Genomic DNA, 27276 nt, shown 5'->3' on the forward strand with positions numbered 1-27276 from the left:
GCTAGCAAAGAGATCCAGGACATACACATGTAACTCTGTGAGATGAATTAACAGAACACTAAGCAGTTTCTCAGAAAGCTTCTTTCCAGATTTCATCTGAGGATGTTTCCTTTTTCACCATAGCCCTCTATGGGCTTCCAAATATCACTTTGACAATTCCACAAGAACTGTCTTAGCGAAAGGCTTCTTGAGGGGAAAGCTGTAACTCTGTGAGATGATTTCACAGAACACAAAGAAGTTTCTCAGAAATCTTCTTTCTCTTTGTTATCGGAGGATATTTCCTATGGCCCTATAGTCTTGAAAGGGATCCGAAATATCTGTTCTCAGATTCCACAGAAATAAGGCTAGCAAAGAGATCCACGAAATACAGATGTAACTCTGTGAGATGAATTCACAGAACACTAAGCAGTTTCTCAGAAAGCTTCTTTCCAGATTTCATCTGAGGATATTTCCTTTTTCACCATATCCCTCTATGGGCTTCCAAATATCACTTTGCCAATTCCACAAGAACTGTCTTAGCGAAAGTCTTCTTGAGGGGAAAGCTGTAACTCTGTGAGATGATTTCACAGAACACAAAGAAGTTTCTCAGAAAGCTTCTTTCTCTTTGTTATCGGAGGATATTTCCTGTGGCCCTATAGTCTTGAAAGGGATCCGAAATATCTGTTCTCAGATTCCACAGAAATAAGGCTAGCAAAGAGATCCACGAAATACACATGTAACTCTGTGAGATGAATTCACAGAACACTAAGCAGTTTCTCAGAAAGCTTCTTTCCAGATTTCATCTGAGGATATTTCCTTTTTCACCATAGCCCTCTATGGGCTTCCAAATGTCACTTTGCCAATTCCACAAGAACCGTCTAGCGAAAGGCTTCTTGAGGGGAAAGCTGTAACTCTGTGAGATGATTTCACAGAACACAGAGAAGTTTTTCAGAAAGCTTCTTTCTCTTTGTTATCGGAGGATATGTCCTCTGGCCCTATAGTATTCACAGGGATCCGAAATATCTCTTCTCAGATTCCACAGAAATAAGGCTAGCAAAAAGATACACGAAATACACATGTAACTCTGTGAGATGAATTAACAGAACACTAAGCAGTTTCTCCTAAAGCTTCTTTCCAGATTTCATCTGAGGATATTTCCTTTTTCACCTTAGCCCTCTATGAGCTTCCAAATATCACTTTGCCAATTCCACAAGAACTGTCTTAGCGAAAGGCTTCTTGAGGGGAAAGCTGTAACTCTGTGAGATGATTTCACAGAACACAAAGAAGTTTCTCAGAAAGCTTTTTTCTCTTTGTTATCGGAGGATATTTCCTTTGGCCCTATAGTCTTCCAAGGGATCCGAAATATCTGTTCTCAGATTCCACAGAAATAAGGCTAGCAAAGAGATCCACGAAATACACATATAACTCTGTGAGATGAATTCACAGAACACTAAGCAGTTTCTCAGAAAGCTTCTTTCCAGATTTCATCTGAGGATATTTCCTTTTTCACCGTAGCCCTCTATGGGCTTCCAAATATCACTTTGCCAATTCCACAAGAACTGTCTTAGCGAAAGGCTTCTTGAGGGGAAAGCTGTAACTCTGTGAGATGATTTCACAGAACACAAAGAAGTTTCTCAGAAAGCTTCTTTCTCTTTGTTATCGGAGGATATTTCCTTTGGCCCTATAGTCTTCCAAGGGATCCGAAATATCTGTTGTCAGATTCCACAGAAATAAGGCTAGCAAAGAGATACACGAAATACACATGTAACTCTGTGAGATGAATTCACAGAACACTAAGTAGTTTCTCAGAAAGCTTCTTTCCAGATTTCATCTGAGGATATTTCCTTTCTCACCATAGACCTCTAGGGGCTTCCAAATATCATTTTGCCAATTCCAAAAGAACTGTCTTAGCGAAAGGCTTCTTGATGGGAAAGCTGTAACTCTGTGAGATGATTTCACAGAACACAAAGAAGTTTCTCAGAAACCTTCTTTCTCTTTGTTATCGGAGGATATTTCCTCTGGCCCCATAGTCTTCAAAGGGATCCGAAATATCTGTTCTCAGATTCCACAGAAATAAGGCTAGCAAAGAGATCCACGAAATAAACATGTAACTCTGTGAAATGAATTCACAGAACACTAAGCAGTTTCTCAGAAAGCTTCTTTCCAGATTTCATCTGAGGATATTTCCTTTTTCACCATAGCCCTCTATGGGCTTCCAAATATCACTTTGCCAATTCCACAAGAACTGTCTTAGCGAAAGGCTTCTTGAAGGGAAAGCTGTAACTCTGTGAGATGATTTCACAGAACACAAAGAAGTTTCTCAGAAAGCTTCTTTCTCTTTGTTATCGGAGGATATTTCCTTTGGCCCTACAGTCTTCAAAGGGATCCGAAATATCTGTTCTCAGATTCCACAGAAATAAGGCTAGCAAAGAGATCCACGAAATACACATGTAAGTCTGTGAGATGAATTCACAGAACACTAAGCAGTTTCTCAGAAAGCTTCTTTCCAGATTTCATCTGAGGATATTTCCTTTTTCACCATAGCCCTCTATGGGCTTCGAAATATCACTTTGCCAATTCCACAAGAAATGTCTTAGCGAAAGGCTTTTTGAGGGGAAAGCTGTAACTCTGTGAGATGATTTCAAAGAACACAAAGAAGTTTCTCAGAAAGCTTCTTTCTCTTTGTTATCGGAGGATATTTCCTGTGGCCCTATAGTCTTCAAAGGGATCAGAAATATCTGTTTTCAGATTCCACAGAAATAAGGCTAGCAAAGAGATCCACGAAATACACATGTAACTCTGTGAGATGAATTCACAGAACACTAAGCAGTTTCATAGAAAGCTTCTTTCCAGATTTCATCTGAGGATATTTCCTTTTTCACAATACCCTCTAAGGGCTTCCAAATGTCACTTTGCCAATTCCACAAGAACTGTCTTAGCGAAAGGCTACTTGAGGGGAGAGCTGTAACTCTGTGAGATGATTTCACAGAACACAAAGAAGTTTCTCAGACAGCTTCCTTCTCTTTGTTATCGGAGGATATTTCCTTTGGCCCTATAGTCTTCAAAGGGATCCGAAATATCTGTTCTCAGATTCCACAGAAATAAGGCTAGCAAAGAGATCCACGAAATACACATGTAACTCTGTGAGATGAATTCACAGAACACTAAGCAGTTTCTCAGAAAGCTTCTTTCCAGATTTCATCTGAGGATATTTCCTTTTTCACCATAGCCCTCTATGGGCTTCCAAATATCACTTTGCCAATTCCACAAGAACTGTCTTAGCGAAAGACTTCTTGAGGGGAAAGCTGTAACTATGTGAGATGATTTCACAGAACACAAAGAAGTTTCTCAGAAAGATTCTTTCTCTTTGTTATCGGAGGATATGTCTTTTTGCCCTATGGTCTTCTAAGGGATCCGAAATATCTGTTGTCAGATTCCACAGAAATAAGTCTAGCAAAGAGATCCACGAAATACACATGTAACTCTGTGAGATGGATTCACAGAACACTAAGCAGTTTCTCAGAAAGCTTCTTTCCAGATTTCATCTGAGCATATTTCCTTTTTCACCATAGCCCTCAATGGGCTTCCAAATATCACTTTGCCAATTCCACAAGAACTGTCTTAGCGAAAGGCTTCTTGAGGGGAAAGCTGTAACTCTGTGAGATGATTTCACAGAACACAAGGAAGTTTCTCAGAAAGCTTCTTTCTCTTTGTTATCGGAGGATATTTCCTGTGGACCTATAGTCTTCAAAGGGATCCGAAATATCTCCTCTCAGATTCCACAGAAATAAGGCTAGCAAAGAGATCCACGAAATACACATGTAACTCTGTGAGATGAATTCACAGAACACTAAGCAGTTTGTCAGAAAGCTTCTTTCCAGATTTCATCTGAGGATATTTCCTTTTTCACCGTAGACCTCTATGGGCTTCCAAATATCATTTTGCCAATTCCAAAAGAACTGTCTTAGCGAAAGGCTTCTTGATGGGAAAGCTGTAACTCTGTGAGATGATTTCACAGAACACAAAGAAGTTTCTCAGAAACCTTCTTTCTCTTTGTTATCGGAGGATATTTCCTCTGGCCCCATAATCTTCAAAGGGATCCGAAATATCTGTTCTAAGATTCCACAGAAATAGGGCTAGCAAAGAGATCCACGAAATAAACATGTAACTCTGTGAAATGAATTCACAGAACACTAAGCAGTTTCTCAGAAAGCTTCTTTCCAGATTTCATCTGAGGATATTTCCTTTTTCACCATAGCCCTCTATGGGCTTCCAAATATCACTTTGCCAATTCGACAAGAACTGTCTTAGCGAAAGGCTTCTTGAAGGGAAAGCTGTATGTCTGGGAGATGATTTCACAGAACACAAAGAAGTTTCTCAGAGAGCTTCTTTCTCTTTGTTATCGGAGGATATTTCGTTTGGCCCTATAGTCTTCAAAGGGATCCGAAATATCTGTTCTCTGATTCCACAGAAATAAGGCTAGCAAAGAGATCCACGAAATACATGTAACTCTGTGAGAAGAATTCACAGAACACTAAGCAGTTTCTCAGAAAGCTTCTTTCCAGATTTCATCTGAGGATATTTCCTTTTTCACCATAGCCCTCTATGGGCTTCCAAATATCACTTTGCCAATTCCACAAGAACTGTCTTAGCGAAAGGCTTTTTGAGGGGAAAGCTGTAACTCTGTGAGATGATTTCACAGAACACAAAGAAGTTTCTCAGAAAGCTTCTTTCTCTTTGTTATCGGAGGATATTTCCTGTGGCCCTATAGTCTTCTAAGGGATCCGAAATATCTGTTCTCAGATTCCACAGAAATAAGGCTAGCAAAGAGATCCACGAAATACACATGTAACTCTGTGAGATGAATTCACAGAACACTAAGCAGTTTCTCAGAAAGCTTCTTTCCAGATTTCATCTGAGGATATTTCCTTTTTCACCATAGCCCTCTATGGGCTTCCAAATATCACTTGCCAATTCCACAAGAACTGTCTTAGCGAAAGGCTTCTTGAGGGGAAAGCTGTAACTCTGTGAGATGATTTCACAGAACACAAAGAAGTTTCTCAGAAAGCTTCTTTCTCTTTGTTATCGGAGGATATTTCCTGTGGCCCTATAGTCTTCAAAGGGATCCGAAATATCTGTTCTCAGATTCCACAGAAATAAGGCTAGCAAAGAGATCCACGAAATACACATGTAACTCTGTGAGATGAATTCACAGAACACTAAGCAGTTTCTCAGAAAGCTTCTTTCCAGATTTCATCTGAGGATATTTCCTTTTTCACCATAGCCCTCTAAGGGCTTCCAAATATCACTTTGCCAATTCCACAAGAACCGTCTTAGCGAAAGGCTTCTTGAGGGGAAAGCTGTAACTCTGTGAGATGATTTCACAGAACACAAAGAAGTTTCTCAGAAAGCTTCTTTCTCTTTGTTATCGGAGGATATTTCCTTTGGCCCTATAGTCTTCCAAGGGATCCGAAATATCTGTTCTCAGATTCCACAGAAATAAGGCTAGCAAAGAGATCCACGAAATACACATGTAACTCTGTGAAATGAATTAACAGAACACTAAGCAGTTTCTCAGAAAGCTTCTTTCCAGATTTCATCTGAGGATATTTCCTTTTTCACCATAGCCCTCTATGGGCTTCCAAATATCACTTTGACAATTCCACAAGAACTGTCTTAGCGAAAGGCTTCTTGAGGGGAAAGCTGTAACTCTGTGAGATGATTTCACAGAACACAAAGAAGTTTCTCAGAAATCTTCTTTCTCTTTGTTATCGGAGGATATTTCCTGTGGCCCTATAGTTTTGAAAGGGATCCGAAATATCTGTTCTCAGATTCCACAGAAATAAGGCTAGCAAAGAGATCCACGAAATACAGATGTAACTCTGTGAGATGAATTCACAGAACACTAAGCAGTTTCTCAGAAAGCTTCTTTCCAGATTTCATCTGAGGATATTTCCTTTTTCACCATATCCCTCTATGGGCTTCCAAATATCACTTTGCCAATTCCACAAGAACTGTCTTAGCGAAAGTCTTCTTGAGGGGAAAGCTGTAACTCTGTGAGATGATTTCACAGAACACAAAGAAGTTTCTCAGAAAGCTTCTTTCTCTTTGTTATCGGAGGATATTTCCTGTGGCCCCATAGTCTTGAAAGGGATCCGAAATATCTGTTCTCAGATTCCACAGAAATAAGGCTAGCAAAGAGATCCACGAAATACACATGTAACTCTGTGAGATGAATTCACAGAACACTAAGCAGTTTCTCAGAAAGCTTCTTTCCAGATTTCATCTGAGGATATTTCCTTTTTCAACATAGCCCTCTATGAGCTTCCAAATATCACTTTGCCAATTCCACAAGAACTGTCTTAGCGAAAGGCTTCTTGAGGGGAAAGCTGTAACTCTGTGAGATGATTTCAAAGAACCCAAAGAAGTTTCTCAGAAAGCTTCTTTCTCTTTGTTATCGGAGGATATGTCCTTTTGCCCTATAGTTTTCTAAGGGATCCGAAATATCTCTTCTCAGATTCCACAGAAATAAGGCTAGCAAAGAGATCCACGATATACACATGTAACTCTGTGAGATGATTTCACAGAACACAAAGCAGTTTCTCGGAAAGCTTCTTTCCAGATTTCATCTGAGGATATTTCCTTTTTCACCATAGCCCTCTATGGGCTTCAAAATATCACTTTGCCAATTCCACAAGAACTGTCTTAGCGAAAGGCTTCCTGAGGGGAAAGCTGTAGCTCTGTGAGATGATTTCACAGAACACAAAGAAGTTTCTCAGAAAGCTTCTTTCTCTTTGTTATCGGAGGATATTTCCTTTGGCCCTATAGTCTTCAAAGGGATGCGAAATCTCTGTTCTCAGATTCCACAGAAATAAGGCTAGCAAAGAGATCCACGAAATACACATGTAACTCTGTGAAATGAATTAACAAAACACTAACCAGTTTCTCAGAAAGTTTTTTTCCAGATTTCATCTGAGGATATTTCCTTTTTCACCATAGCCCACTATGGGCTTCCAAATATCATTTTGCCAATTCCACAAGAACTGTCTTAGCGAAAGGCTTCTTGAGGTGAAAGCTGTAACTCTGTGAGATGATTTCACAGAACACAAAGAAGTTTCTCAGACAGCTTATTTCTCTTTGTTATCGGAGGATATTTCCTTTGGCCCTGTAGTCTTCAAAGGGATCCGAAATATCTGTTCTCAGATTCCACAGAAATAAGGCTAGCAAAGAGATCCACGAAATACACATGTAACTCTGTGAAATGAATTAACAGAACACTAAGCAGTTTCTCAGAAAGCTTCTTTCCAGATTTCATCTGAGGATATTTCCTTTTTCACCATAGCCCTCTATGGGCTTCCAAATATCACTTTGCCAATTCCACAAGAACTGTCTTAGCGAAAGGCTTCTTGAGGGGAGAGCTGTAACTCTGTGAGATGATTTCACAGAACACAAAGAAGTTTCTCAGAAAGCTTCTTTCTCTTTGTTATCGGAGGATATTTCCTTTGGCCCTATAGTCTTCAAAGGGATCCGAAATCTCTGTTCTCAGATTCCAGAGAAATAAGGCTAGCAAAGAGATCCACGAAATACACATGTAACTCTGTGAGATGAATTAACAGAACACTAAGCATTTTCTCAGAAAGCTTCTTTCCAGATTTCATCTGAGGATATTTCCTTTTTCACAAGAGTCCTCTATGGGCTTCCAAATATCACTTTGCCAATTCCACAAGAACTGTCTTAGCGAAAGGCTTCTTGAGGGGAGAGTTGTAACTCTGTGAGATGATTTCACAGAACACAAAGAAGTTTCTCAGAAAGCTTCTTTCTCTTTGTTATCAGAGGATATTTCCTTTGGCCCTATAGTCTTCAAAGGGATTCGAAATATCTGTTCTCAGATTCCACAGAAATAAGGCTAGCAAAGAGATCCACGAAATACACATGTAACTCTTTGAGATGAATTAACAGAATACTAAGCAGTTTCTCAGAAAACTTCTTTCCAGATTTCATCTGAGGATATTTCCTTTTTCACCACAGCCCTGTATGGGCTTCCAAATATCACTTTGCCAATTCCACAAGAACTGTCTTAGCGAAAGGCTTCTTGAGGGGAAAGCTGTAACTCTGTGAGATGATTTCACAGAACACAAAGAAGTTTCTCAGAAAGATTCTTTCTCTTTTTTATCGGAGGATATTTCCTTTGGCCCTATAGTCTTCAAAGGGATCCGAAATCTCTGTTCTCAGATTCCACAGAAATAAGGCTAGCAAAGAGGTCCACGAAATACACATGTAACTCTGTGAGATGAATTATCAGAACACTAAGCAGTTTCTCAGAAAGCTTCTTTCCAGATTTCATCTGAGGATATTTCCGTTTTCAACATAGCCCTCTATGGGCTTCCAAATATCACTTTGCCAATTACACCAGAACTATCTTAGCGAAAGGCTTCTTGAGGGGAAAGCGGTAACTCTGTGAGATGATTTCACAGAACACAAAGAAGTTTCTCAGAAAGCTTCTTTCTCTTTGGTATCGGAGGATATTTCCTTTGGCCGTATAGTCTTCAAAGGGATCCGAAATATCTGTTCACATTCCACAGAAATAAGGATAGCAAAGAGATCCACAAAATACACATGTAACTCTGTGAGATGAATTAACAGAACACTAAGCAGTTTCTCAGAAATCTTCTTTCCAGATTTCATCTGAGGATATTTCCTTTTTCACCATTGCCCTCTGTGGGCTTCCAAACATCACTTTGCCAATTCCACAAGAACTGTCTTAGAGAAAGGCTTCTTGAGGGGAAAGATATAACTCTGTGAGATGATTTCACAGAACACAAAGAAGTTTCTCAGAAAGCTTCTTTCTCTTTGTTATCGGAGGATATTTCCTTTGGCCCTATAGTCTTCAAAGGGATCCGAAATATCTGTTCTCAGATTCCAGAGAAATAAGGCTAGCAAAGAGATCCACGAAATACACATGTAACTCTGTGAGATGAATTAACAGAACACTAAGCAGTTTCTCAGAAAGCTTCTTTCCAGTTTTCATCTGAGGATATTTCCTTTTTCACCATTGCCCTCTATGGGCTTCCAAATATCACTTTGCCAATTCCACAAGAACTGTCTTAGCGAAAGGCTTCTTGAGGGGAAAGCTATAACTCTGTGAGATGATTTCACAGAACACAAAGAAGTTTCTCAGAAAGCTTCTTTCTCTTTGTTATCGGAGGATATTTCCTTTGGCCCTGGAGTCTTCAAAGGGATCCGAAATATCTGTTCTCAGATTCCACAAAAATAAGGCTAGCAAAGTGATCCACGAAATACACATGTAACTCTTTGAGATGAATTAACAGAATACTAAGCAGTTTCTCAGAAAACTTCTTTCCAGATTTCATCTGAGGATATTTCCTTTTTCACCATAGCCCTGTATGGGCTTCCAAATATCACTTTGCCAATTCCACAAGAACTGTCTTAGCGAAAGGCTTCTTGAGGGGAAAGCTTTAACTCTGTGAGATGATTTCACAGAACACAAAGAAGTTTCTCAGAAAGATTCTTTCTCTTTTTTATCGGAGGATATTTCCTTTGGCCCTATAGTCTTCAAAGGGATCCGAAATCTCTGTTCTCAGATTCCACAGAAATAAGGCTAGCAAAGAGATCCACGAAATACACATGTAACTCTGTGAGATGAATTAGCAGAACACTAAGCAGTTTCTCAGAAAGCTTCTTTCCAGATTTCATCTGAGGATATTTCCGTTTTCAACATAGCCCTCTATGGGCTTCCAAATATCACTTTGCCAATTCCACCAGAACTATCTTAGCGAAAGGCTTCTTGAGGGGAAAGCTGTAACTCTGTGAGATGATTTCACAGAACACAAAGAAGTTTCTCAGAAAGCTTCTTTCTCTTTGGTATCGGAGGATATTTCCTTTGGCCGTATAGTCTTCAAAGGGATCCGAAATATCTGTTCACATTCCACAGAAATAAGGATAGCAAAGAGATCCACAAAATACACATGTAACTCTGTGAGATGAATTGACAGAACACTAAGCAGTTTCTCAGAAAGCTTCTTTCCAGATTTCATCTGAGGATATTTCCTTTTTCACCATTGCCCTCTGTGGGCTTCCAAACATCACTTTGCCAATTCCACAAGAACTGTCTTAGCGAAAGGCTTCTTGAGGGGAAAGCTATAACTCTGTGAGATGATTTCACAGAACACAAAGAAGTTTCTCAGAAAGCTTCTTTCTCTTTGTTATCGGAGGATATTTCCTTTGGCCCTGTAGTCTTCAAAGGGATCCGAAATATCTGTTCTCAGATTCCACAAAAATAAGGCTAGCAAAGAGATCCACGAAATACACATGTAACTCTGTGAGATGAATTAACAGAACACTAAGCACTTTCTCAGAAAGCTTCTTTCCAGTTTTCATCTGAAGATATTTCCTTTTTCACCATAGCCCTCTATGGGCTTTCAAATATCACCTTTCCAATTCCAGAAGAACTGTCTTAGCAAAAGGCTTCTTGAGGGGGAAAGCTGTCATTCTGTGAGATGATTTCACAGAACCCAAAGAAGTTTCTCAGAAAGCTTCTTTCTCTTTGTTATCGGAGGATATTTCCTTTGGCCCTATAGTCTTCAAAGGGATCCGAAATATCTGTTCTCAGAATCCACAGAAATAAGGCTAGCCAAGAGATCCACGAAATACACATGTAACTCTGTGAGATGAATTTACAGAACACTAAGCAGTTTCTCAGAAAGCTTCTTTCCAGATTTGATCTAGAGTAATTCCTTTTTCACCATTGCCCTCTATGGGCTTCCAAATATCACTTTGCCAATTCCACAAGAACTGTCTTAGCGAAAGGCTTCTGGAGGGGAAAGCTATAACTCTGTGAGATGATTTCACAGAACACATAGAAGTTTCTCAGAAAGCTTCTTTCTCTTTGTTATCGGAGGATATTTCCTTTGGCCCTATAGTCTTCAAAGGGATCCGAAATATCTGTTCTCAGATTCCACAAATATAAGGCTAGCAAAGAGATCCACGAAATACACATGTAACTCTGTGAGATGAATTAACAGAACACTAAGCACTTTCTCAGAAAGCTTCTTTCCAATTTCATCTGAGGATATTTCCTTTTTCACCATAGCCCTCTATGGGCTTCCAAATATCACCTTTCCAATTCCACAAGAACTGTCTTAGCGAAAGGCTTCTTGAGGGGGAAAGCTGTAATTCTGTGAGATTATTTCACAGAACACAAAGAAGTTTGTCAGAAAGTTTCTTTCTCTTTGTTATCGGAGGATATTTCCATTGGCCCTATAGTCTTCAAAGGGATCCGAAATATCTGTTCTCAGAATACACAGAAATAAGGCTAGCAAAGAGATCCACGAAATACACCTGTAACTCTGTGAGATGAATTAACAGAACACTAAGCAGTTTCTCAGAAAGCTTCTTTCCAGATTTCATCGAGGGTTATTCCTTTTTCTCCATTGCCCTCTATGGGCTTCCAAATATCACTTTGCCAATTCCACAAGAACTGTCTTAGCGAAAGGCTTCTTGAGGGGAAAGCTATAACTCTGTGAGATGATTTCACAGAACACAAAGAAGTTTCTCATAAAGCTTCTTTCTCTTTGTTATCGGAGGATATTTCCTTTGACCCTGTAGTCTTCAATGGGATACGAAATATCTCTTCTCAGATTCCAGAGAAATAAGGCTAGCAGAGAGATCCACAAAATACACATGTAACTCTGTGAGATGAATTAACAGAACACTAAGCAGTTTCTCAGAAAGCTTCTTTCCAGATTTCATCTGAGGATATTTCCTTTTTCACCATAGCCCTCTAAGGGCTTCCAAATATCCCTTTGACAATTCCACAAGAACTGTCTTAGCGAAAGGCTTCTTGAGGGGAAAGCTGTAACTCTGTGAGATGATTTCACAGAACACAAAGAAGATTCTCAGACAGATTCTTTCTCTTTTTTATCGGAGGATATTTCCTTTGGCCCTATAGTCTTCAAAGGGATCCGAAATCTCTGTTCTCAGATTCCACAGAAATAAGGCTAGCAAAGAGATCCACGAAATACACATGTAACTCTGTGAGATGAATTAGCAGAACACTAAGCAGTTTCTCAGAAAGCTTCTTTCCAGATTTCATCTGAGGATATTTCCGTTTTCAACATAGCCCTCTATGGGCTTCCAAATATCACTTTGCCAATTCCACCAGAAGTATCTTACCGAAAGGCTTCTTGAGGGGAAAGCTGTAACTCTGTGAGATGATTTCACAGAACACAAAGAAGTTTCTCAGAAATCTTCTTTCTCTTTGGTATCGGAGGATATTTCCTTTCACCGTATAGTCTTCAAAGGGATCCGAAATATCTGTTCAGATTCCACAGAAATAAGGATAGCAAAGAGATCCACAAAATACACATGTAACTCCGTGAGATGAATTCACAGAACACTAAGCAGTTTCTCAGAAAGCTTCTTTCCAGATTTCATCTGAGGATATTTCCTTTTTCACTATTGCCCTCTGTGGGCTTCCAAACATCACTTTGCCAATTCCACAAGAACTGTCTTAGCGAAAGGCTTCTTGAGGTGAAAGATATAACTCTGTGAGATGATTTCACAGAACACAAAGAAGTTTCTCAGAAAGCTTCTTTCTCTTTGTTATTGGAGGATATTTCCTTTGGCCCTATAGTCTTCAAAGGGATCCGAAATATCTGTTCTCAGATTCCAGAGAAATAAGGCTAGCAAAGAGATCCACGAAATACACATGTAACTCTGTGAGATGAATTAACAGAACACTAAGCAGTTTCTCAGAAAGCTTCTTTCCAGATTTCATCTGAGGATAATTCTTTTTTCACCATAGCCCTCTATGGGCTTCCAAATATCACTTTGCCAAGTCCACAATAACTGTCTTAGCGAAAGGCTTCTTGAGGGGAAAGCTGTAACTCTGTGAGATGATTTCACAGAACACAAAGAAGTGTCTCAGAAAGCTTCTTTCTCTTTCTTAATGGAGGATATTTCCTTTGGCCCTGTAGTCTTCAAAGGCTTCCGAAATATCTGTTCTCAGATTCCATAGAAATAAGGCTAGCAAAGAGATCCACGAAATACACATGTAAGTCTGTGAGATGAATTAACAGAACACTAAGCAGCTTCTCAGAAAGCTTCTTTCCAGATTTCATCTGAGGATATTTCCTTTTTCACCATAGCCCTCTATGGGCTTCCAAATATCACCTTTCCAATTCCACAAGAACTGTCTTAGCGAAAGGCTTCTTGAGGGGGAAAGCTGTAATTCTGTGAGATTATTTCACAGAACACAAAGAAGTTTCTCAGAAAGCTTCTTTCTCTTTGTTATGGGAGGATATTTCCTTTGGCCCTATAGTCTTCAAGGGATCCGAAATATCTGTTCTCAGAATCCACAGAAATAAGTCTAGCAAAGAGATCCACGAAATACACATGTAACTCTGTGAGATGAATTCACAGAACACTAAGCAGTTTCTCAGAAAGCTTCTTTCCAGATTTCATCTAGGGTAATTCCTTTTTCACCATTGCCCTCTATGGGCTTCCAAATATCACTTTGCCAATTTCACAAGAAGTGTCTTAGCGAAAGGCTTCTTGAGGGGAAAGCTATAACTCTGTGAGATGATTTCACAGAACACAAAGAAGTTTCTCAAAATGCTTCTTTCTCTTTGTTATCGGAGGATATTTCCTTTGGCCCTGTAGTCTTCAATGGGATACGAAATATCTGTTCTCAGATTCCAGAGAAATAAGACTAGCAGAGAGATCCACAAAATACACATGTAACTCTGTGAGATGAATTGACAGAACACTAAGCAGTTTCTCAGAAAGCTTCTTTGCAGATTTCATCTGAGGATATTTCCTTTTCACCATAGCCCTCTATGGGCTTCCATATATCACTTTGCCAATTCCACAAGAACTGTCTTAGCCAAAGGCTTCTTGAGGGGAAAGCTGTAACTCTGTGAGATGATTTCACAGAACACAAAGAAGTTTCTCAGAAAGCTTCTTTCTCTTTGTTATCGGAGGATATTTCCTTTGGCCCTATAGTCTTCAAAGGGATCCGAAATCTCTGTTCTCAGATTCCACAGAAATAAGGCTAGCAAAGAGATCCACGAAATACACATGTAACTCTGTGAGATGAATTAGCAGAACACTAAGCAGTTTCTCAGAAAGCTTCTTTCCAGATTTCATCTGAGGATATTTCCGTTTTCAACATAGCCCTCTATGGGCTTCCAAATATCACTTTGCCAATTCCACCAGAACTATCTTAGCGAAAGGCTTCTTGAGGGGAAAGCTGTAACTCTGTGAGATGATTTCACAGAACACAAAAAAGTTTCTCAGAAAGCTTCTTTCTCTTTGATATCGGAGGATATGTCCTTTGGCCGTATAGTCTTCAAAGGGATCCGAAATATCTGTTCACATTCCACAGAAATAAGGATAGCAAAGAGATCCACAAAATACACATGTAACTCTGTGAGATGAATTAACAGAAAACTAAGCAGTTTCTCAGAAAGCTTCTTTCCAGATTTCATCTGAGGATATTTCCTTTTTCACCATTGCCCTCTGTGGGCTTCCAAACATCACTTTGCCAATTCCACAAGAACTGTCTTAGAGAAAGGCTTCTTGAGGGGAAAGATATAACTCTGTGAGATGATTTCACAGAACACAAAGAAGTTTCTCAGAAAGTTTCTTTCTCTTTGTTATCGGAGGATATTACCTTTGGCCCTATAGTCTTCAAAGGGATCCGAAATATCTGTTCTCAGATTCCAGAGAAAAAAGGCTAGCAAAGAGATCCACGAAATACACATGTAACTCTGTGAGATGAATTAACAGAACACTAAGCAGTTTCTCACAAAGCTTCTTTCCAGTTTTCATCTGAGGATATTTCCTTTTTCACCATTGCCCTCTATGGGCTTCCAAATATCACTTTGCCAATTCCACAAGAACTGTCTTAGCGAAAGGCTTCTTGAGGGGAAAGCTATAACTCTGTGAGATGATTTCACAGAACACAAAGAAGTTTCTCAGAAAGCTTCTTTCTCTTTGTTATCGGAGGACATTTCCTTTGGCCCTGTAGTCTTCAAAGGGATCCGAAATATCTGTTCTCAGATTCCACAAAAATAAGGCTAGCAAAGAGATCCACGAAATACACATGTAACTCTGTGAGAAGAATTAACAGAACACTAAGCACTTTCTCAGAAAGCTTCTTTCCAGATTTCATCTGAAGATATTTCCTTTTTCACCATAGCCCTCTATGGGCTTCCAAATATCACCTTTCCAATTCCACAAGAACTGTCTTAGCAAAAGGCTTCTTGAGGGGGAAAGCTGTAATTCTGTGAGATGATTTCACACAACACAAAGAAGTTTCTCAGAAAGCTTCTTTCTCTTTGTTATCGGAGGATATTTCCTTTGGCCCTATAGTCTTCAAAGGGATCCGAAATATCTGTTCTCAGAATCCACAGAAATAAGTCTAGCAAAGAGATCCACGAAATACACATGTAACTCTGTGAGATGAATTCACAGAACACTAAGCAGTTTCTCAGAAAGCTTCTTTCCAGATTTCATCTAGAGTAATTCCTTTTTCACCATTGCCCTCTATAGGCTTCCAAATATCACTTTGCCAAGTCCACAATAACTGTCTTAGCGAAAGGCTTCTTGAGGGGAAAGATATAACTCTGTGAGATGATTTCACAGAACACAAAGAAGTTTCTCAGAAAGCTTCTTTCTCTTTCTTAATGGAGGATATTTCCTTTGGCCCTGTAGTCTTCAAAGGCTTCCGAAATATCTGTTCTCAGATTCCACAGAAATAAGGCTAGCAAAGAGATCCACGAAATACACATGTAACTCTGTGAGATGAATTAACAGAACACTAACCAGTTTATCAGAAAGTTTTTTTCCAGATTTCATCTGAGGATATTTCCTTTTTCACCATAGACCTCTATGGGCTTCCAAATATCACTTTGCCAATACCACAAGAACTGTCTTAGCGAAAGGCCTCTTGAGGGGAAAGCTGTAACTCTGTGAGATGATTTCACAGAACACAAAGAAGTTTCTCAGAAAGCTTCTTTCTCTTTGGTATCGGAGGATATTTCCTTTGGCCCTATAGTCTTCAAAGGGATCCGAAATCTCTGTTCTCAGATTCCACAGAAATAAGACTAGCAAAGAGATCCACGAAATACACATGTAACTCTGTGAGATGAATTAACAGAACACTAACCAGTTTCTCAGAAAGTTTTTTTCCAGATTTCATCTGAGGATATTTCCTTTTTCACCATAGCCCTCTATGGGCTTCCAAATATCACTTTGCCAATTCCACAAGAACTGTCTTAGCGAAAGGCTTCTTGAGGGGAAAGCTGTAACTCTGTGAGATGATTTCACAGAACACAAAAAGTTTCTCAGAAAGCTTCTTTCTCTTTGTTATCGGAGGATATTTTCTTTGGCCCTAAAGTCTTCAAAGGGATCCGAAACATCTGTTCTCAGATTCCACAGAAATAAGGCTAGCAAAGAGATCCACGAAATACACATGTAACTCTGTGAGATGAATTAACAGAACACTAAGCAGCTTCTCATAAAGCTTCTTTCCAGATTTCATCTGAGGATATTTCCTTTTTCACCACAGCCCTCTATGGGCTTCCAAATATCACCTTTCCAATTCCAAAAGAACTGTCTTAGCGAAAGGCTTCTTGAGGGGGAAAGCTGTAATTCTGTGAGATTATTTCACAGAACACAAAGAAGTTTCTCAGAAAGCTTCTTTCTCTTTGTTATCGGAGGATATTTCCTTTGGCCCTATAGTCTTCAAAGGGATCCGAAATATCTGTTCTCAGAATCCACAGAAATAAGGCTAGCAAAGAGATCCACGAAATACACATGTAACTCTGTGAGATGAATTAACAGAACACTAAGCAGTTTCTCAGAAAGCTTCTTTCCAGATTTCATCTAGGGTAATTCCTTTTTCACCATTGCCCTCTATGGGCTTCCAAATATCACTTTGCCAATTCCACAAGAAGTGTCTTAGCGAAAGGCTTCTTGAGGGGAAAGCTATAACTCTGTGAGATGATTTCACAGAACACAAAGAAGTTTCTCATAATGCTTCTTTCTCTTTGTTATCGGATGATATTTATTTTGGCCCTGTAGTCTTCAATGGGATACGAAATATCTGTTCTCAGATTCCAGAGAAATAAGGCTAGCAGAGAGATCCACAAAATACACATGTAACTCTGTGAGATGAATTGACAGAACACTAAGCAGTTTCTCAGAAAGCTTCTTTGCACATTTCATCTGAGGATATTTCCTTTTTCACCATAGCCCTCTAAGGGCTTCCATATATCACTTTGCCAATTCCACAAGAACTGTCTTAGCGAAAGGCTTCTTGAGGGGAAAGCTGTAACTCTGTGAGATGATTTCACAGAACACAAAGAAGTTTCTCAGAAAGCTTCTTTCTCTTTCTTAATGGAGGATATTTCCTTTGGCCCTGTAGTCTTCAAAGGCTTCCGAAATATCTGTTCTCAGATTCCACAGAAATAAGGCTAGCAAAGAGATCCACGAAATACACATGTAACTCTGTGAGATGAATTAACAGAACACTAACCAGTTTATCAGAAAGTTTTTTTCCACATTTCATCTGAGGATATTTCCTTTTTCAAGATAGCCCTCTATCGGCTTCCAAATATCACTTTGCCAATACCACAAGAACTGTCTTAGCGAAAGGCTTCTTGAGGGGGAAAGCTGTAATTCTGTGAGATTATTTCACAGAACACAAAGAATTTTCTCAGAAAGTTTCTTTCTCTTTGTTATCGGAGGATATTTCCAATGGCCGTATAGTCTTCAAAGGGATCTGAAATATCTGTTCTCAGAATCCACAGAAATAAGGCTAGCAAAGAGATCCACGAAATACACATGTAACTCTGTGAGATGAATTCACAGAACACTAAGCAGTTTCTCAGAAAGCTTCTTTCCAGATTTCATCTGAGGATAATTCCTTTTGCACCATAGCCCTCTATAGGCTTCCAAATATCACTTTGCCAAGTCCACAATAACTGTCTTAGCGAAAGGCTTCTTGAGGGGAAAGATATAACTCTGTGAGATGATTTCACAGAACACAAAGAAGTTTCTCAGAAAGCTTCTTTCTCTTTCTTAATGGAGGATATTTCCTTTGGCCCTGTAGTCTTCAAAGGCTTCCGAAATATCTGTTCTCAGATTCCACAGAAATAAGGCTAGCAAAGAGATCCACGAAATACACATGTAACTCTGTGAGATGAATTAACAGAACACTAACCAGTTTATCAGAAAGTTTTTTTCCAGATTTCATCTGAGGATATTTCCTTTTTCACCATAGACCTCTATGGGCTTCCAAATATCACTTTGCCAATACCACAAGAACTGTCTTAGCGAAAGGCCTCTTGAGGGGAAAGCTGTAACTCTGTGAGATGATTTCACAGAACACAAAGAAGTTTCTCAGAAAGCTTCTTTCTCTTTGGTATCGGAGGATATTTCCTTTGGCCCTATAGTCTTCAAAGGGATCCGAAATCTCTGTTCTCAGATTCCACAGAAATAAGGCTAGCAAAGAGATCCACGAAATACACATGTAACTCTGTGAGATGAATTAACAGAACACTAACCAGTTTCTCAGAAAGTTTTTTTCCAGATTTCATCTGAGGATATTTCCTTTTTCACCATAGCCCTCTATGGGCTTCCAAATATCACTTTGCCAATTCCACAAGAACTGTCTTAGCGAAAGGCTTCTTGAGGGGAAAGCTGTAACTCTGTGAGATGATTTCACAGAACACAAAAAGTTTCTCAGAAAGCTTCTTTCTCTTTGTTATCGGAGGATATTTTCTTTGGCCCTAAAGTCTTCAAAGGGATCCGAAACATCTGTTCTCAGATTCCACAGAAATAAGGCTAGCAAAGAGATCCACGAAATACACATGTAACTCTGTGAGATGAATTAACAGAACACTAAGCAGCTTCTCATAAAGCTTCTTTCCAGATTTCATCTGAGGATATTTCCTTTTTCACCACAGCCCTCTATGGGCTTCCAAATATCACCTTTCCAATTCCAAAAGAACTGTCTTAGCGAAAGGCTTCTTGAGGGGGAAAGCTGTAATTCTGTGAGATTATTTCACAGAACACAAAGAAGTTTCTCAGAAAGCTTCTTTCTCTTTGTTATCGGAGGGTATTTCCTTTGGCCCTATAGTCTTCAAAGGGATCCGAAATATCTGTTCTCAGAATCCACAGAAATAAGGCTAGCAAAGAGATCCACGAAATACACATGTAACTCTGTGAGATGAATTAACAGAACACTAAGCAGTTTCTCAGAAAGCTTCTTTCCAGATTTCATCTAGGGTAATTCCTTTTTCACCATTGCCCTCTATGGGCTTCCAAATATCACTTTGCCAATTCCACAAGAAGTGTCTTAGCGAAAGGCTTCTTGAGGGGAAAGCTATAACTCTGTGAGATGATTTCACAGAACACAAAGAAGTTTCTCATAATGCTTCTTTCTCTTTGTTATCGGATGATATTTATTTTGGCCCTGTAGTCTTCAATGGGATACGAAATATCTGTTCTCAGATTCCAGAGAAATAAGGCTAGCAGAGAGATCCACAAAATACACATGTAACTCTGTGAGATGAATTGACAGAACACTAAGCAGTTTCTCAGAAAGCTTCTTTGCACATTTCATCTGAGGATATTTCCTTTTTCACCATAGCCCTCTAAGGGCTTCCATATATCACTTTGCCAATTCCACAAGAACTGTCTTAGCGAAAGGCTTCTTGAGGGGAAAGCTGTAACTCTGTGAGATGATTTCACAGAACACAAAGAAGTTTCTCAGAAAGCTTCTTTCTCTTTCTTAATGGAGGATATTTCCTTTGGCCCTGTAGTCTTCAAAGGCTTCCGAAATATCTGTTCTCAGATTCCACAGAAATAAGGCTAGCAAAGAGATCCACGAAATACACATGTAACTCTGTGAGATGAATTAACAGAACACTAACCAGTTTATCAGAAAGTTTTTTTCCACATTTCATCTGAGGATATTTCCTTTTTCACCATAGCCCTCTATCGGCTTCCAAATATCACTTTGCCAATACCACAAGAACTGTCTTAGCGAAAGGCTTCTTGAGGGGAAAGCTGTAACTCTGTGAGATGATTTCACAGAACACAAAGAAGTTTCTCAGAAAGCTTCTTTCTCTTTGGTATCGGAGGATATTTCCTTTGGCCCTATAGTCTTCAAAGGGATCCGAAATCTCTGTTCTCAGATTCCACAGAAATAAGGCTAGCAAAGAGATCCACGAAATACACATGTAACTCTGTGAGATGAATTAACAGAACACTAACCAGTTTCTCAGAAAGTTTTTTTCCAGATTTCATCTGAGGATATTTCCTTTTTCACCATAGCCCTCTATGGGCTTCCAAATATCACTTTGCCAATTCCACAAGAACTGTCTTAGCGAAAGGCTTCTTGAGGGGAAAGCTGTAACTCTGTGAGATGATTTCACAGAACACAAAGAAGTTTCTCAGAAAGCTTCTTTCTCTTTGTTATCGGAGGATATTTCCTTTGGCCCTATAGTCTTCAAAGGGATCCGAAATATCTGTTCTCAGAATCCACAGAAATAAGGCTAGCAAAGAGATCCACGAAATACACATGTAACTCTGTGAGATGAATTAACAGAACACTAAGCAGTTTCTCAGAAAGCTTCTTTCCAGATTTCATCTAGGGTAATTCCTTTTTCACCATTGCCCTCTATGGGCTTCCAAATATCACTTTGCCAATTCCACAAGAACTGTCTTAGCGAAAGGCTTCTTGAGGGGAAAGCTATAACTCTGTGAGATGATTTCACAGAACACAAAGAAGTTTCTCATAATGCTTCTTTCTCTTTGTTATCGGAGGATATTTATTTTGGCCCTGTAGTCTTCAATGGGATACGAAATATCTGTTCTCAGATTCCAGAGAAATAAGGCTAGCAGAGAGATCCACAAAATACACATGTAACTCTGTGAGATGAATTGACAGAACACTAAGCAGTTTCTCAGAAAGCTTCTTTGCAGATTTCATCTGAGGATATTTCCTTTTTCACCATAGCCCCCTAAGGGCTTCCATATATCACTTTGCCAATTCCACAAGAACTGTCTTAGCGAAAGGCTTCTTGAGGGGAAAGCTGTAACTCTGTGAGATGATTTCACAGAACACAAAGAAGTTTCTCAGAAAGCTTCTTTCTCTTTGTTGTCGGAGGATATTTCCTTTGGCCCTATAGTCTTCAAAGGGATTCGAAATATCTGTTCTCAGATTCCACACAAATAAGGCCAGCAAAGAGATCCACGAAATACACATGTAACTCTTTGAGATGAATTAACAGAATACTAAGCAGTATCTCAGAAAACTTCTTTCCAGATTTCATCTGAGGATATTTCCTTTTTCACCATAGCCCTGTATGGGCTTCCAAATATCACTTTGCCAATTCCACAAGAACTGTCTTAGCGAAAGGCTTCTTGAGGGGAAAGCTGTAACTCTGTGAGATGATTTCACAGAACACAAAGAAGTTTCTCAGAAAGATTCTTTCTCTTTGTCATCGGAGGATATTTCCTTTGGCCCTATACTCTTCAAAGGGATCCGAAATCTCTGTTCTCAGATTCCACAGAAATAAGGCTAGCAAAGAGATCCACGAAATACACATGTAACTCTGTGAGATGAATTAACAGGACACTAAGCACTTTCTCAGAAAGCTTCTTTCCAGATTTCATCTGAAGATATTTCCTTTTCCACCATAGCCCTCTATGGGCTTCCAAATATCACCTTTCCAATTCCACAAGAACTGTCTTAGCAAAAGGCTTCTTGAGGGGGAAAGCTGTAATTCTGTGAGATGATTTCACAGAACACAAAGAAGTTTCTCAGAAAGCTTCTTTCTCTTTGTTATCGGAGGATATTTCCTTTGGCCCTATAGTCTTCAAAGGGATCCGAAATATCTGTTCTCAGAATCCACAGAAATAAGGCTAGCAAAGACATCCACGAAATACACATGTAACTCTGTGAGATGAATTCACAGAACACTAAGCAGTTTCTCAGAAAGCTTCTTTCCAGATTTCATCTAGAGTAATTCCCTTTTCACCATAGCCCTCTATGGGCTTCCAAATATCACTTTGCCAATTCCACAAGAACTGTCTTAGCGAAAGGCTTCTGGAGGGGAAAGCTATAACTCTGTGAGATGATTTCACAGAACACAAAGAAGTTTCTCAGAAAGCTTCTTTCTCTTTGTTATCGGAGGATATTTCCTTTGGCCCTATAGTCTTCAAAGGGATCCGAAATATCTGTTCTCAGATTCCACAAATATAAGGCTAGCAAAGAGATCCACGAAATACACATGTAACTCTGTGAGATGAATTAACAGAACACTAAGCACTTTCTCAGAAAGCTTCTTTCCAATTTCATCTGAGGATATTTCCTTTTTCACCATAGCCCTCTATGGGCTTCCAAATATCACCTTTCCAATTCCACAAGAACTGTCTTAGCGAAAGGCTTCTTGAGGGGGAAAGCTGTATTTCTGTGAGATTATTTCACAGAACACAAAGAAGTTTCTCAGAAAGTTTCTTTCTCTTTGTTATCGGAGGATATTTCCATTGGCCCTATAGTCTTCAAAGGGATCCGAAATATCTGTTCTCAGAATCCACAGAAATAAGGCTAGCAAAGAGATCCACGAAATACACATGTAACTCTGTGAGATGAATTCACAGAACACTAAGCAGTTTCTCAGAAAGCTTCTTTCCAGATTTCATCTAGGGTAATTCCTTTTTCACCATTGCCCTCTATGGGCTTCCAAATATCACTTTGCCAATTCCACAAGAACTGTCTTAGCGAAAGGCTTCTTGAGGGGAAAGCTATAACTCTGTGAGATGATTTCACAGAACACAAAGAAGTTTCTCATAAAGCTTCTTTCTCTTTGTTATCGGAGGATATTTCCTTTGACCCTGTAGTCTTCAATGGGATACGAAATATCTGTTCTCAGATTCCAGAGAAATAAGGCTAGCAGAGAGATCCACAAAATACACATGTAACTCTGTGAGATGAATTAACAGAACACTAAGCAGTTTCTCAGAAAGCTTCTTTCCAGATTTCATCTGAGGATATTTCCTTTTTCACCGTAGCCCTCTATGGGCTTCCAAATATCCCTTTGACAATTCCACAACAACTGTCTTAGCGAAAGGCTTCTTGAGGGGAAAGCTGTAACTCTGTGAGATGATTTCACAGAACACAAAGAAGATTCTCAGACAGATTCTTTCTCTTTTTTATCGGAGGATATTTCCTTTGGCCCTATAGTCTTCAAAGGGATCCGAAAACTCTGTTCTCAGATTCCACAGAAATAAGGCTAGCAAAGAGATCCACGAAATGCACATGTAACTCTGTGAGATGAATTAGCAGAAAACTAAGCAGTTTCTCAGAAAGCTTCTTTCCAGATTTCATCTGAGGATATTTCCTTTTTCACTATTGCCCTCTGTGGGCTTCCAAACATCACTTTGCCAATTCCACAAGAACTGTCTTAGCGAAAGGCTTCTTGAGGGGAAAGATATAACTCTGTGAGATGATTTCACAGAACACAAAGAAGTTTCTCAGAAAGCTTCTTTCTCTATGTTATCGGAGGATATTTCCTTTGGCCCTATAGTCTTCAAAGGGATCCGAAATATCTGTTCTCAGATTCCAGAGAAATAAGGCTAGCAAAGAGATCCACGAAATACACATGTAACTCTGTGAGATGAATTAACAGAACACTAAGCAGTTTCTCAGAAAGCTTCTTTCCAGTTTTCATCTGAGGATAATTCCTTTTTCACCATTGCCCTCTATGGGCTTCCAAATATCACTTTGCCAATTCCACAAGAACTGTCTTAGCGAAAGGCTTCTTGAGGGGAAAGCTATAACTCTGTGAGATGATTTCACAGAACACAAAGAAGTTTCTCAGAAAGCTTCTTTCTCTTTGTTATCGGAGGATATTTCCTTTGGCCCTGTAGTCTTCAAAGGGATCCGAAATATCTGTTCTCAGATTCCACAAAAATAAGGCTAGCAAAGAGATCCACGAAATACACATGTAACTCTGTGAGATGAATTAACAGGACACTAAGCACTTTCTCAGAAAGCTTCTTTCCAGATTTCATCTGAAGATATTTCCTTTTCCACCATAGCCCTCTATGGGCTTCCAAATATCACCTTTCCAATTTCACAAGAACTGTCTTAGCAAAAGGCTTCTTGAGGGGGAAAGCTGTAATTCTGTGAGATGATTTCACAGAACACAAAGAAGTTTCTCAGAAAGCTTCTTTCTCTTTGTTATCGGAGGATATTTCCTTTGGCCCTATAGTCTTCAAAGGGATCCGAAATATCTGTTCTCAGAATCCACAGAAATAAGGCTAGCAAAGACATCCACGAAATACACATGTAACTCTGTGAGATGAATTCACAGAACACTAAGCAGTTTCTCAGAAAGCTTCTTTCCAGATTTCATCTAGAGTAATTCCTTTTTCAACATAGCCCTCTATGGGCTTCCAAATATCACTTTGCCAATTCCACAAGAACTGTCTTAGCGAAAGGCTTCTGGAGGGGAAAGCTATAACTCTGTGAGATGATTTCACAGAACACAAAGAAGTTTCTCAGAAAGCTTCTTTCTCTTTGTTATCGGAGGATATTTCCTTTGGCCCTATAGTCTTCAAAGGGATCCGAAATATCTGTTCTCAGATTCCACAAATATAAGGCTAGCAAAGAGATCCACGAAATACACATGTAACTCTGTGAGATGAATTAACAGAACACTAAGCACTTTCTCAGAAAGCTTCTTTCCAATTTCATCTGAGGATATTTCCTTTTTCACCATAGCCCTCTATGGGCTTCCAAATATCACCTTTCCAATTCCACAAGAACTGTCTTAGCGAAAGGCTTCTTGAGGGGGAAAGCTGTAATTCTGTGAGATTATTTCACAGAACACAAAGAAGTTTCTCAGAAAGTTTCTTTCTCTTTGTTATCGGAGGATATTTCCATTGGCCCTATAGTCTTCAAAGGGATCCGAAATATCTGTTCTCAGAATCCACAGAAATAAGGCTAGCAAAGAGATCCACGAAATACACATGTAACACTGTGAGATGAATTCACAGAACACTAAGCAGTTTCTCAGAAAGCTTCTTTCCAGATTTCATCTAGGGTAATTCCTTTTTCACCATTGCCCTCTATGGGCTTCCAAATATCACTTTGCCAATTCCACAAGAACTGTCTTAGCGAAAGGCTTCTTGAGGGGAAAGCTATAACTCTGTGAGATGATTTCACAGAACACAAAGAAGTTTCTCATAAAGCTTCTTTCTCTTTGTTATCGGAGGATATTTCCTTTGACCCTGTAGTCTTCAATGGGATACGAAATATCTGTTCTCAGATTCCAGAGAAATAAGGCTAGCAGAGAGATCCACAAAATACACATGTAACTCTGTGAGATGAATTAACAGAACACTAAGCAGTTTCTCAGAAAGCTTCTTTCCAGATTTCATCTGAGGATATTTCCTTTTTCACCATAGCCCTCTAAGGGCTTCCAAATATCCCTTTGACAATTCCACAACAACTGTCTTAGCGAAAGGCTTCTTGAGGGGAAAGCTGTAACTCTGTGAGATGATTTCACAGAACACAAAGAAGATTCTCAGACAGATTCTTTCTCTTTTTTATCGGAGGATATTTCCTTTGGCCCTATAGTCTTCAAAGGGATCCGAAATCTCTGTTCTCAGATTCCACAGAAATAAGGCTAGCAAAGAGATCCACGAAATACACATGTAACTCTGTGAGATGAATTAGCAGAAAACTAAGCAGTTTCTCAGAAAGCTTCTTTCCAGATTTCATCTGAGGATATTTCCTTTTTCACTATTGCCCTCTGTGGGCTTCCAAACATCACTTTGCCAATTCCACAAGAACTGTCTTAGCGAAAGGCTTCTTGAGGGGAAAGATATAACTCTGTGAGATGATTTCACAGAACACAAAGAAGTTTCTCAGAAAGCTTCTTTCTCTATGTTATCGTAGGATATTTCCTTTGGCCCTATAGTCTTCAAAGGGATCCGAAATATCTGTTCTCAGATTCCAGAGAAATAAGGCTAGCAAAGAGATCCACGAAATACACATGTAAATCTGTGAGATGAATTAACAGAACACTAAGCAGTTTCTCAGAAAGCTTCTTTCCAGATTTCATCTGAGGATAATTCCTTTTTCACCATAGCCCTCTATGGGCTTCCAAATATCACTTTGCCAAGTCCACAATAACTGTCTTAGCGAAAGGATTCTTGAGGGGAAAGCTGTAACTCTGTGAGATGATTTCACAGAACACAAAGAAGTTTCTCAGAAAGCTTCTTTGTCTTTGTTATCGGAGGATATTTTCTTTGGCCCTAAAGTCTTCAAAGGGATCCGAAATATCTGTTCTCAGATTCCACAGAAATAAGGCTAGCAAAGAGATCCACGAAATACACATGTAACTCTGTGAGATGAATTAACAGAACACTAAGCAGCTTCTCAGAAAGCTTCTTTCCAGATTTCATCTGAGGATATTTCCTTTTTCACCATAGCCCTCTATGGGCTTCCAAATATCACCTTTCCAATTCCAAAAGAACTGTCTTAGCGAAAGGCTTCTTGAGGGGGAAAGCTGTAATTCTGTGAGATTATTTCACAGAACACAAAGAAGTTTCTCAGAAAGCTTCTTTCTCTTTGTTATCGGAGGATATTTCCTTTGGCCCTATAGTCTTCAAAGGGATCCGAAATATCTGTTCTCAGAATCCACAGAAATAAGGCTAGCAAAGAGATCCACGAAATACACATGTAACTCTGTGAGATGAATTAACAGAACACTAAGCAGTTTCTCAGAAAGCTTCTTTCCAGATTTCATCTAGGGTAATTCCTTTTTCACCATTGCCCTCTATGGGCTTCCAAATATCACTTTGCCAATTCCACAAGAACTGTCTTAGCGAAAGGCTTCCTGAGGGGAAAGCTATAACTCTGTGAGATGATTTCACAGAACACAAAGAAGTTTCTCATAATGCTTCTTTCTCTTTGTTATCGGAGGATATTTCCTTTGGCCCTGTAGTCTTCAATGGGATACGAAATATCTGTTCTCAGATTCCAGAGAAATAAGGCTAGCAGAGAGATCCACAAAATACACATGTAACTCTGTGAGATGAATTAACAGAATACTAAGCAGTTTCTCAGAAAGCTTCTTTCCAGATTTCATCTGAGGATATTTCCTTTTTCACCATAGCCCTCTATGGGCTTCCAAATATCACTTTGACAATTCCACAACAACTGTCTTAGCGATAGGCTTCTTGAGGGGAAAG

This window comes from Macaca nemestrina, chromosome 16, assembly GCF_043159975.1.
Source record: "Macaca nemestrina isolate mMacNem1 chromosome 16, mMacNem.hap1, whole genome shotgun sequence".
Classification (NCBI taxonomy): Eukaryota; Metazoa; Chordata; class Mammalia; order Primates; family Cercopithecidae; genus Macaca; species Macaca nemestrina.